Source organism: Schistocerca gregaria, chromosome 5, assembly GCF_023897955.1.
Source record: "Schistocerca gregaria isolate iqSchGreg1 chromosome 5, iqSchGreg1.2, whole genome shotgun sequence".
Taxonomy (NCBI): Eukaryota; Metazoa; Arthropoda; class Insecta; order Orthoptera; family Acrididae; genus Schistocerca; species Schistocerca gregaria.
Genome location: NC_064924.1, coordinates 70778078 through 70789553, shown reverse-complemented (window position 1 = coordinate 70789553; position 11476 = coordinate 70778078). Strand labels below are relative to the sequence as shown.

Below are 11476 nucleotides of genomic sequence, written 5' to 3'. Positions count from 1 at the left end.
GTCCAAATTAACATGACAATTTTAAACATCTTATTGTAAATTTGCTCCTTGTGAGGTATTTGAAGCAGAGTTCTAATATTATGTTTAAAGCTATCACCTTAAAGTGGATCCATTTGCAGTGTAAAGATGGAACACAGTCTACTTTTATGTGCGCCGAAAAATAATTTGCCAGTTACATGTAATATTACACATGTGCTTGAAAATGACTGGTTGTCGAAAATAAACAATCGCTCAATGTAAGTAAAACATTTCTAAGGACCATCTTTTCTTTTATCAAGAATTTAGAGACTATGGATCCCAAACAAAAAAGTTACAATTTGTTTAAATACTCTCTCTTTCTTTACATAATTCGTTTCGACGTAAATTTAAGTACCAAACGTAGATTATTTTGCCACCGTTGTTTGTCTTCTCGTTGTTATATCCTAATTCACGTATTGTTTGTTGCACGATCCTTAAAACCACAATCGCTGACTTCGAACAACATTTCACTCATGGAAACAAGCTCAGTAGTTAAATTTTTTATAATAATGGTTAAATACAAGAACTGATTGAACTTAGCTACATAATTTCTTTTTACGTCATTTACTTTCTGCAGATTTCTTACAGTATTCGCATAATACAAGCTTCTTCTTATCTTTGCCTTACCCTCTGTCGAAGTACATATTTTCCAGTAATTGGGTTACTCTTCTATTTGCGAGTATACTCAACCATGTCACGCCTTTGTGGTATTTACGCGAAGTGTTAGCAGAATGGGCGTGGAAAATTACTGGTGTACCAGTTTCGGCCAAACAAGAGGTTGCTGGCTTTACTCCAGTACTAATGAGCTACGATTAATCGTCATTACGACGGCTTTTGTTTCACTTATTCAGGCTGTGTTTTATGTGAACTTTCATTTCAACGAAAGTTTTACGTATTCACTGTGGCTTTTCGGTCAGTGTTTCATTAGTCGGGTAACACTTTCGTCACGACCTCGAAACCTCTCCTGCACCGTAATAAAATGGACGTTATGTAAAATTATATGATGCGATAAATATATTACTAAACATAATTTGTCTTTGAGATTCACAAAACAAGAAGAGGCCCAGCGTAGCCATCAGCGTCACAGTACTTTAATAGCTTCTCTCTTACAATACCACGCACACTTCACTTGTTCCATTGCATTATTATATTGTTATTTTTGTAATAAATATGGATGTACCAAAGTATTCTGTTTCAGCCACATACTTACACCTATCCCAATACTTACTCGGTTTTTTTACTTACCTTAGCTACTTACCTTAGCTATTATTGCTACAAGTCGTTCGCGAGTAGTTCTCATTATTATAGATGATTCCAGAAGACAGCTGTATTACATTCTCCAGTGTGACGATATCAAAAGCAGGACACTACATTATTGATGCTCAATATGAAGCCAACAAGCCACTACACCCTGCAATCCATCTGAAGTGATCAGAAGAAATAACGAGATGGTAGTGGCGTTAGGTGCTAAAGAGAACTTCATTATGGTGGTGATGGTCATAAAATAAATAATAGTAATATAATAAATCAGATATTAAAATTGAAAACATATGTAATTAAGTATACAAAAGTTATTGCTCATTTATGAACACAATTATAGCAAGTCTACAATATGTACTTTCTGAGCAAACTGCTTATACTAACAGTGTACTGATAATATTATAACGACAATGGTTATTAATGGGAACCTGGTATAACTCCCAGGGCTAGCTCGGCTCACTCACTGCCCGTAACAACACAGAGTTCTGCACTGAGAGCTACACTATATGGCGGTCCACTCAGACACACGGAACTGACTTGCTACAGCAGTGGAGAGTGGCATAGTCCCTGGAAAAATCACTTCGCGACACCACACACAATGCAGGTTGGTGATGAGGTTGGCTGCAAGGAGACAAGGAGGATGCACTGTAACGGCAAAAATTCGAGCAGCTAAATGAGAGATAGCTACATGCTAGTGCGCAGCACATACACGGGGTCTGAGTGGTTGGTTGGGTGAGCAAACGGCTGTAATTATCTTAACTGCCATGGCTATGAAGAGGAGGTACTGCAGTGGCAACACATGAGGATGTCACAGGAGAATCAATGGCAGCGACAGCAGCAGTTAGGCATTTCGTTGTTGGCTGGCTGGGCCTGTGGATCTCAGACAGGCTCCATGGAGATGAATTGGATATACTTCAGCGACGACAAGTGAAGCAGGCAAATGATCTCCAGCAGCACGCATGGATTAAGCATCAGAAACAAGTGGTTGGCTGCTTCAGCAAGTGCTTATCTTCTTAGGCTGCTGCCTTGGATCTGCAGTAAAAAATGGTTCAAATCGCTCTGAGCACTATGGTCATCAGTCCCCTAGAACTTAGAACTACTTAAACCTAACCAACCTAAGGACATCACACAACACCCAGCCATCACGAGGCAGAGAAAATCCCTGACCCCGGGAACCCGGGCGTGGGAAGCGAAAACGCTACCGCACGACCACGAGAAATGACCTGCAGTAGCAACAGGTGTGGCTGGCATATGAGCATCAGTGTCAGCAGCAGCAGGTAGGAGTTGGTCATCTGGTCGGTTTGTCCCATCACTCTCCCATCATCTCAGGCTCCGTGGGGATGAAGATGATACACTCCAGCAGTGACGGGTGGGTCTGACAGACAAGCAACAGCTCCACACATAGACTCATCATCACCAGCACATATTAGTGGTAAGTGTTCGGATGGCTGAGAATGTCGTTCTTTGACAGCTGCAATGACAATGAAGTGGATGAACTGGAGCAGTGACAACTGAGGGTGCTACTTGAGCACTGTTATCAACAGCAGCAGGTAGGAGTTGACTGGCTGGTTGGTCAGTCCCATGGCTGCCCCATCGTCTCAGACGTGCTGGGATGAAGAGGGTGAACTTCTAGAATAGCAGGTGCTGCTGATGGACGAACACCAACAAATCAGAAGCAGCAGGTAGGTGTTGAGTAGTTGGCTAGTTCTGTGGGTGGTTCTCATCATACTAGGCAGCCACTAAGGGAATGAACAGGACGTATTTCAGCATAAATGAGTGTGGCTGGCATATGAACACAAGGAACAACAGCAACAGGTACGACTAGATTGGCAGGATGCTTGGAATGATGTCCCATCATCTCAGACTGGCACTATTGCGATTAAGGTGAGCCACTGTAGCAGCAACAGATGGTTCTGGCAGAAGAGCACCAGCTGTACACATGGACCCACCATCTGAAGCAGCAGGGAGATGGTTTGTTGCAGTGGTTGGTTGGCTGGACAGGTGATCCTCATCACTCAAGACTACCTCCACAGTGATGAAGATGCTGTTCTTCTGCTGTACACAAGCACCAGCAGCAGACATTGGCGTGGCAGCAGCAGCAGGTAGGAGTTGACTGGCTCGCTGGCTGGTCACTGGGCTGTCGCCACCTCAGACGGCCTCCATGGGGATGAAGAGGACGCGCCGCAGCAGCAGCAGCGGCAGGTGGGGCAGGCACACCAGCACGAGCAGCACACACGGGCTCAGCATCAGCAGCAGCGCCGCGTACAGCACCAGCGCCCACCACACGGGCGCAGCTTCCGACACCAGCATCCTCCTGCGGACACGACGCCACACTCCAGTCAGGCTCGCAGCCGGTGTGTAGCTTGTTCACAACGTCCTGAACCAATTACTTGGGAGGTCAGGTAATGGAGGAAGCAAACTCCGGCCATTGGCTCCCAATAAATGGACTGTCGAGGAGGGAGGGGCGGTGCTTGGGTAAGGGGCGGTGCTTGGGGAAGGAGCTGTGCTTTCATCAAGCAGTACTAGCACTGCACTGCACGTATGTCAGAGAACGGCACAACAATCATTTCATAATGGTTATGATATACAGCAGTGTGACACCGAACATTAGCAGGCTGAAAGCGATCGACTTCTGCCAATCTACAACTAGGAAGCACTGTTCAGGACGTTGTGAATGAACAGTACGATGTGACATGCTCTTTTTTTTCTTTTTACAAGGATGCCATAGATTTGGGATGAATAAAGCAAAAATTCAGTAATCTGAAAAACGGGGTGAACTAAAGACCAACAAGAATAAAGTACACAACAGCAGGTATTTTTAGTGCAGTTAGTGTTGCACATCCCATGGATGATTCATTAAGGCAGAGGGGATGGCGTAGCTGCTATCGCCGACTGTAATCCGGTTATTACGACAAATTTACCCTTCATAGTGTTCTCCCATGGTCGTTAGACAGTGTAAAATGATGCAAAATGTTCGAAATTCTCAGGAAAATAGCTGTAAGATATAGGTAATGACGATTAATATGTTATATGTTGAAGAATCAAGAGGGAACAATAAGACCTGAAGACCAAGAACTCGGATTAAAAGAGGTATTCAGTCCACACACCCAAGAAGCAACGACTTAAACATAAGAAAAGTTGAGGAATGGGATCAACATTCAGGGTGATAGGATCTCAATGACACTGCTACCCTCAATAAAAGTGAGGCAGAATTGCACGCACGGTTGAAATGCAATGAACGAACACACTATGTGGAATGATAGTAATGAGGTGATCAGAAATGACATTAGCGATTAATTAACATCAGTATCTGACTAGGCGAAATGAAGGAATTATTCTGCCACGGAAGCAAACAACACATGATGGACGAAGTAAGGAGGACATAAAAATCTGGCAAAGTGGGTATTCCTGGACAAAAGAAGTCCACTAGTATCAACCATTGGCCGCAGTTTGAGGAAGAAATTTCTGAAAATGTACTTTTAGAGCACAGTAATGTATTGCAGTGAATCATGGAGTGTAGGGTAACCGCAAAAGAAGCGAATCTAATCGTTTAACATGTTGGCCTAAAGTAAACTCGCACGAACACGCCTTGTTAGCCCAAAGGTACCGACCGAACGCCGTCATAGGCGTCGGATATGGAGGAGCGTGGTGTCAGCACATCGTTCTCCCGACCGTTGTCGGTTTTCATGGCTTGGAGGCGCTAATAGCATTAGGACTGTTGATATGTTTAAAAGTATCGGGAGTCATATATATATATATATATATATATATATATATATATATATATTAAAAAATATCATTATCTGCTCCCAAAACATCGACAAAACAGAACAGATATCGACGTACCTGCATACAAAAATGTAGGCTGCACATTATAAATAGACTGCCGCTTTTAGAGGTGTATATTTAAGTATTGAACTATTCTTAGATACTCTGTACATCGACAAGCGAGCAGCCTGCCTGTCCCCAGTACTGAAAGAGTTAAAAGGAAAACGATGCACGTTCACGCTTGGCGATAACCAGTTTGCTAACAATGGTAAGTGTATGTAAGTGTCGCAATGAAAGGTGTCCGATGGGTTCGTCGATCGTTTTCGTCACATATCGGATTTGTCCGGAACACTTCATGTCGACTTCCCTGCTTTTTTTCGTTTATGCCAACGCCAGCGACGTAGCAGTTGTAGTGTCAAAACTGCGTGGTGAAGCTAAACGTTGCAGTTTCTGTTGGAAGCGTCGAACGACGTTTATGTTACCATTTTCCTCTCACATGTCTCCGCCCACCACAAAGACCAATCTTGTCATTTAGATTTTTGTTCATCATTTTCAGTAACTGTCTTTTAAGAATGTTTATGTTTATTAACCCAACTGTTAGGCTGTTTCTTCCCACTGGAAATCTTGTTACTCCACTCACCCCCCCCCCCCCCTCACAAGTGCAGTGCAATTGATGTTTTTCTTTTGTGCCACATATACTTGCTTCACAGAGTCAAAGAGAAAGACTAACTTAATGAGAAAGTAGTAAGACTCTTTCACACAGAGAAAGTAAAATTACGTTCTACTACAATTGCGTCCGGCCATCCTGATTTAGGTTTTCCGTGATTTTCCCTAAATCGCTCCAGGCAAATGCCGGGATGGTTCCTTTCAAAGAGCACGGCCGACTTCTTTCCCCGTCCTTCCCTAATCCGATGAGACCGATGACCTCGCTGTTTGGTCTCCTTCCCCGAACAACCCAACCCCAATCCCATTCCATGAACTGAACTGACATCTACTACAATTTCAAAAGAAGTACTTCAACTGTTTACCGAAAATAGCGAAAAAAATAATATAAAATAAAAATTTCGTCTCTCTATATAGCCATACTTATTTCAATATATCGATTGGACAGATTTCGTCGATGTATTTTGATACACTCTGGACGTATCGATATGTAGATATATCGATATTCTACAACATCCAGTAACTGGTATCAAGAGACTGAGTGCATCCCCGTAATTTAACAGCGCATGGCGTCCAGGATGGTCACCCATCCAACAGTCAACCACGGCTGACGAAGCTTGACTACGAAGATCTGACTGGAATCCATGTATCCACCCGCGGTGTGGCCATTGACGTGTTGTGCTGTAGGAAGACGTTGCAAATTAGATGGACTGATAAGGTAAGGAATGAGCAAGTACTCCGTGGAATCGGTGAGGAGAAAAACACGTGGGAAACATTCATAACAAGAAGGAACAGGAATGTAGGACATGCGTTACGACATCAGGGAAAACAGAGTTCGGAATACATTCAATTAATAATTTACGGTGCGAGTGCTGCTCTGAAATGAGCAATTCGTGGTGGGCCGTCTAACTAATCGGACGTCTGAAGATTTGCAAAATGTTTTCTTTCCTAGTTAATATTTTAGTTTCCTCCGGTTTACAGTGTTCTGACACACAGTACAATACACTTATTTTCACGAGCAGCTCGTCTGATAACATATGCCAGATACAAATGGCGGCGTGAACTCACGGAAAAACGTTGCAGAGATTATGGCTGCATCGTTTAGGAAACACCAGAGTACAGGTAGCGACTCAAACACACGACCCTCCAAGAATAACTCCTACGCGTCAGCAAGCTCGGGAAACGATAAGCGGGTATCTTGTTATATAACGCTAGATGGAAAAAACTGGTTCACCGCGAGAGAGAATTTACACACGGCTACACATCCGCGGGGCGTATCGGGAGTAACTGCAGTCGAAGTCACTTACGCTACTTTCCTTCTCTCTGTAAATTAACTCGCCCACTATCAGGATAATTGAAACGTTTCTGCTGCATTTGGATCACTATGCAGCGTCGAAGATTCTTTTTGGGTCTTTCCGACATGGAGGCGGATGGAAACGGAAAACTAACCAAAATTTTGCATCAAGTGTAAATGCTCGATATTACTTTGAAAAGACTAAAAAAAATTTGAAATAGGTCCACGGGGATTTGAACTGCTTGCTTCAAGGATATCAGCCCAGAATCTTTAAGAAAGCCCACTGTCCTCTCGTATGACAAGGTGGGTCAGAGTTGGTGCTTTGCCCCATAGGCAAATTCGACGTCGAGGGCACTGGAGTCGGAGCACAACATCTGAATAATTGAAGTGAAATAATTCAGGAAAATTAAAATGAAAAGAAAAAAGTCCTTGAAAAAAAACTAGAGTTGCAAGCGCATCTCCTATCACGCTAAGGTATTTCAGTGCCCTCATGAAACACATTTATGCTTCAGAACCATTAGTTTTGAGTCAGGAAAACAGATATCGAATGTATGTAAAAAAAAGGAACGATTATGAGACAAATTCTCGGATCAACAATAATAGCCAATCAGTTCAAGCTAAAGACCTACCACTGGTTAACAGTCACATTAGAAAAAGAACTTTTTTGTGACGATCTCAAGAGACAGACTCATAAACAAATACTTGAATTTTTGTGAAACGAGGAGTAATGCAAAAACGGAAACCATGAAATGGGCGGAGGAAGTAAAAAGTGATCTGAAGTTGTCACGGTTTACACATGAAGATTTCCCAGAACGGGAAATTTTAATATTTAACGTTCAACAATATCAAATGCACCAGGAAGAATAACTGAAGAAATAGACTTGGGAAATTGCTCTGAAACGAAGAAAAAACCTCACAGCAAAAGAATGAAAAAAAATATGGGCACAGAGGAACGCCACTCTACGTTCACAAGCACACCAACGTTCATAAAGAAACAGAACACCTATAGAGAGGACGTTCGTATTCACAGTACATGTACATTAGTATGTTCTGCAGATATGATTAGCATTTGAATCATCGTTGTGACCCAATGCCAACCACCGCAGATCAACTTTGGAACCAGATGAATACAGCACTGATGGCTTTACCACAGGACGCCATTCGCGCCTCATATGCATCGAAGCATTACGCACGGAACAAGTTATCAGCGCACATCGCGGACCCTGTGCCTCCTACGCAACAGGACATTCGCTGAACCGAAGTGACTGAAATGCTAATCATTTCTGCAGAACATATTAATGTACATGTCCTGTGAATATGAACGTTCTGTCTTCTGTCGTTGAAGGAGTTCTGTTTCGTGTGAACATGAGTGTGCCTTGTGCAGTCCTTAATGGGTTCATTTCCATAAAAATTTAAATACTAAGGGTAGTAATGCAAGTGAAAAGGTTATTTGAAACAACTTTTGCAATGGCAAAATCCGTTTGGAGTAATACTGACTAGTAAGTAATAGCGACAAAATATTATTACTACCGCTGCTAACAACGACGATGTTAACTAACTATGATAGTAGAAGATACAAATGTATTTATGGATGTACACAAGAGAGATGACACAACATATCGTGATATACGGGAGAAAAATTCAAATAGAATCCCTGTTAGCGACTTTGGGAAATGAGTAACATTGGATGGGAACGTGATTAAGTTGAATGTACCGAAGTAAAGGTAAACATTATTTTACGATACGTGACCTGCTGTCATTAGATAGTGTGCTTCTGTCTTCTGAAGATGGAAGTATAAGGGGCAGGCAAATGAAAAAAAGACAGCTGGAAAAAATCATGGTTCCGTAGGCATCCTCTAACATTTTACCATGAAGGCATTGACTAACTTGTCTCACATTGAGATAAACGTGTTAACAGTTATGACGATTACTTTTAAAATAATAAACATTTTACTTATTTTTTCTCGTTCTCATTTGCCTGCTCCTTACAGTATACTTCGCAAATCACCTTTGTTGTATGGCGGAGGGTACTACTACTACTACTACCACCACCACATTTCCGTCCCTGTCCCACTCGCAGAGTGACGGGAAAACGACTGCCTACAACACTCCGAACAAACCCTAATTTCTCTCATCTTATCTTCGTGGTCATCGTGCGAAACTGGCCACAGTATGATAGTTCTGCAGTCGCCCTCAAATTCCAGGCCCCTAAATTTTCTCAACAGGGCCTCCTGAAAAGAGCTTCGTCTTACTTCTTCCAAGTATTCCCATTTCAGTTCACGAAACATCTCCGTTGTAGTTGCGTCCCGATCGAACCGACCGATAGCAAATCTAGCAGCACGCCTCGGAATTGCTTCTATGTCTTTAATCTGACCTGGTGGGGATCCCAAATACTCGACCACAACTTAAGAATATATCGCATTAGTGTGCTATGTCCCGTCTCCTTTATAAATGAGCTACTCGGTGTTAGGTTCATTACTGTTCGATCGTCACTGTTCACTACAAAAAATAAGAAAAATAAAAAATAAAGGAACGAAAGTAGATTAGTGTTATAACGGCCTGTCGATGACGATGTCATCGGAGACGGAGCAGAAGCTCGGATTGGAGAAAGTGAAACGTCCCCTTTGAACAATTATACATGACTGCGCTTAAACTGGCACACAATAATTTTAGCGCAACGCAATCTGGCTTTCAAAAATCCCTACAAAAGAATGTCCCTGACTAACATTAACATATACGTTTCACATATCACTTACCTCACAAAAATCTTGGTTACTCGAACTACTGCAATACAGAGAGCACCACTACTGCCCGCTAAATAAAAGATTCTAACTACTGAAGGCACTAACTACTGATAGGCATAGTTAGCGAATGAAAGATTTTAATAGAGAACAAACAATGTATTTACCTTAATAGTCATAATATATATATCAGTTCATGACATCCAGTCTTAAAAATTTCAAAACTCCGCCATCTCTCTCCCCACATCCACCACTGCTGGCGGCTCACCTCCAACTGCGCAACGCTACGCGCTGTTCACATCCATCTGCCCAACACTACAATGGCGAGTATTACAACAATGCCAACCAGCCACTGACTGCACACAGCACAGCCAGTGATTTTTCATACAGAGCGCTATGTGGCGTTACCAATAAAAAACCTAAACAGCCTACTTACAAAAGGCGCGCGCTAAAATCGGCCATGCCGTTTCAAAGAAACTATTCAGGCATTCGCCTTAATTCGAGTTTTCCTAGGAGCAGGAATTTTGCACCTCACGTTCACAACAAGGCATTTTGTGTCGGCAAGGAAGCGGAACTTAAATGCGTCGAGCATTTGTGTTTTCCCAGAAAAGCAAATCGCAAGTGAATTAAGTATTCAGTCCACACGTACTGTCTTGGAGTGTTGAAACAAAGTGTTGTTACTTTAACTGAAATGCTAATGAACCGTAGTGTCGATGGATTGCCTGGAGGAAAAGAAAACTCCTGGATTTCCTGAGAGCTGAACGTATAATGGACGATGAAGAAGAGGATTTTTTGCGAAGTGTAGAAAAACAGTATGTTTTATAACCGAAATAATGAGACTGTGCGAAACATTTTGATTAACAGCCACTTGGTCGAGGACGAAGAGAGGTTCAAAGTATATTTCATATTTGCTCGTCATCAGTTTGCATCGCTTTTTAACTACTTGGAAGAAGACCTGGGGAACGTTGCTGACGAGTGTTGCAGGCACGAATGACTTCCGTTAAAACCCACAGCTGGTGAGCTGGAAGTCCTTTGACGCTTTTGGTATAACACTTCCATCTCTGTGATGATTCGTAAATCTCCAATCTTGGTCTGCGTCATGTTCACGGTCACAGTCATCGTTTTGAAGAACATGGCTATTGTTTCTTATTGTGGCCGTGATTCCGAAAGCTCTCCCAGTCAGATCCCTTTTTTTTAAGTGGAAACTTTTTCTTTCTTCTCATTTAAATATTTGAGAAGAGCATCACGGTCCTTTCACATTTTGGTCCCAGGGCGCCGGCATGTAGCAGACAGGTGTTCCCGGTGTTCGCTGAAATCTATCGGAATGTGATTCACACCAAGTTGTTTCTTTCCAGTTGCCGTCAGCACCGCTACAGAGGCAGTTACAGCATTTCAGCACACTTTGTAAACATTTTGTACATGAAATTTACCTAAAATGGAGAAACTGCTTCACCAGAACGCAGCGTGCAGCGCATTAGACTCGTTCAGAGACGGTCTGTCACGCCTGGCGTAAGACGATACCGTACAACGCATTGTGCTCTTCGGTAATTTGCCACCTTCGACAGGTCGACGCACTAAGCCGAGCGGATTACGAACTACGCGGCGCAAAATTCCTGCTCCTAGGAAAACTCTGCTTTGAGTGGTTTAAGGAAAGCACGGAGAACCTACGAGCGGCGTTTAATATGTAACGCAACAATTTTTTTGAATGCAGGTTGGATTTATTCAAGTTTAC

At 42.6% G+C, this 11476-nt stretch overlaps 1 long non-coding RNA gene across 1 annotated transcript in view; it reads right to left on the bottom strand.

Annotated features, from left to right (window-relative positions):
• Positions 1 to 1552: 1552 nt before the first annotated feature.
• Positions 1553 to 11476, bottom strand: part of LOC126271851 (uncharacterized) — a 296434-nt gene continuing 286510 nt past the window's right edge. Inside the window, exon 3 of the long non-coding RNA XR_007549151.1 lies at positions 1553 to 3592. This is a non-coding gene — a long non-coding RNA (uncharacterized LOC126271851). The remainder of the gene's footprint in view (positions 3593 to 11476) is intronic.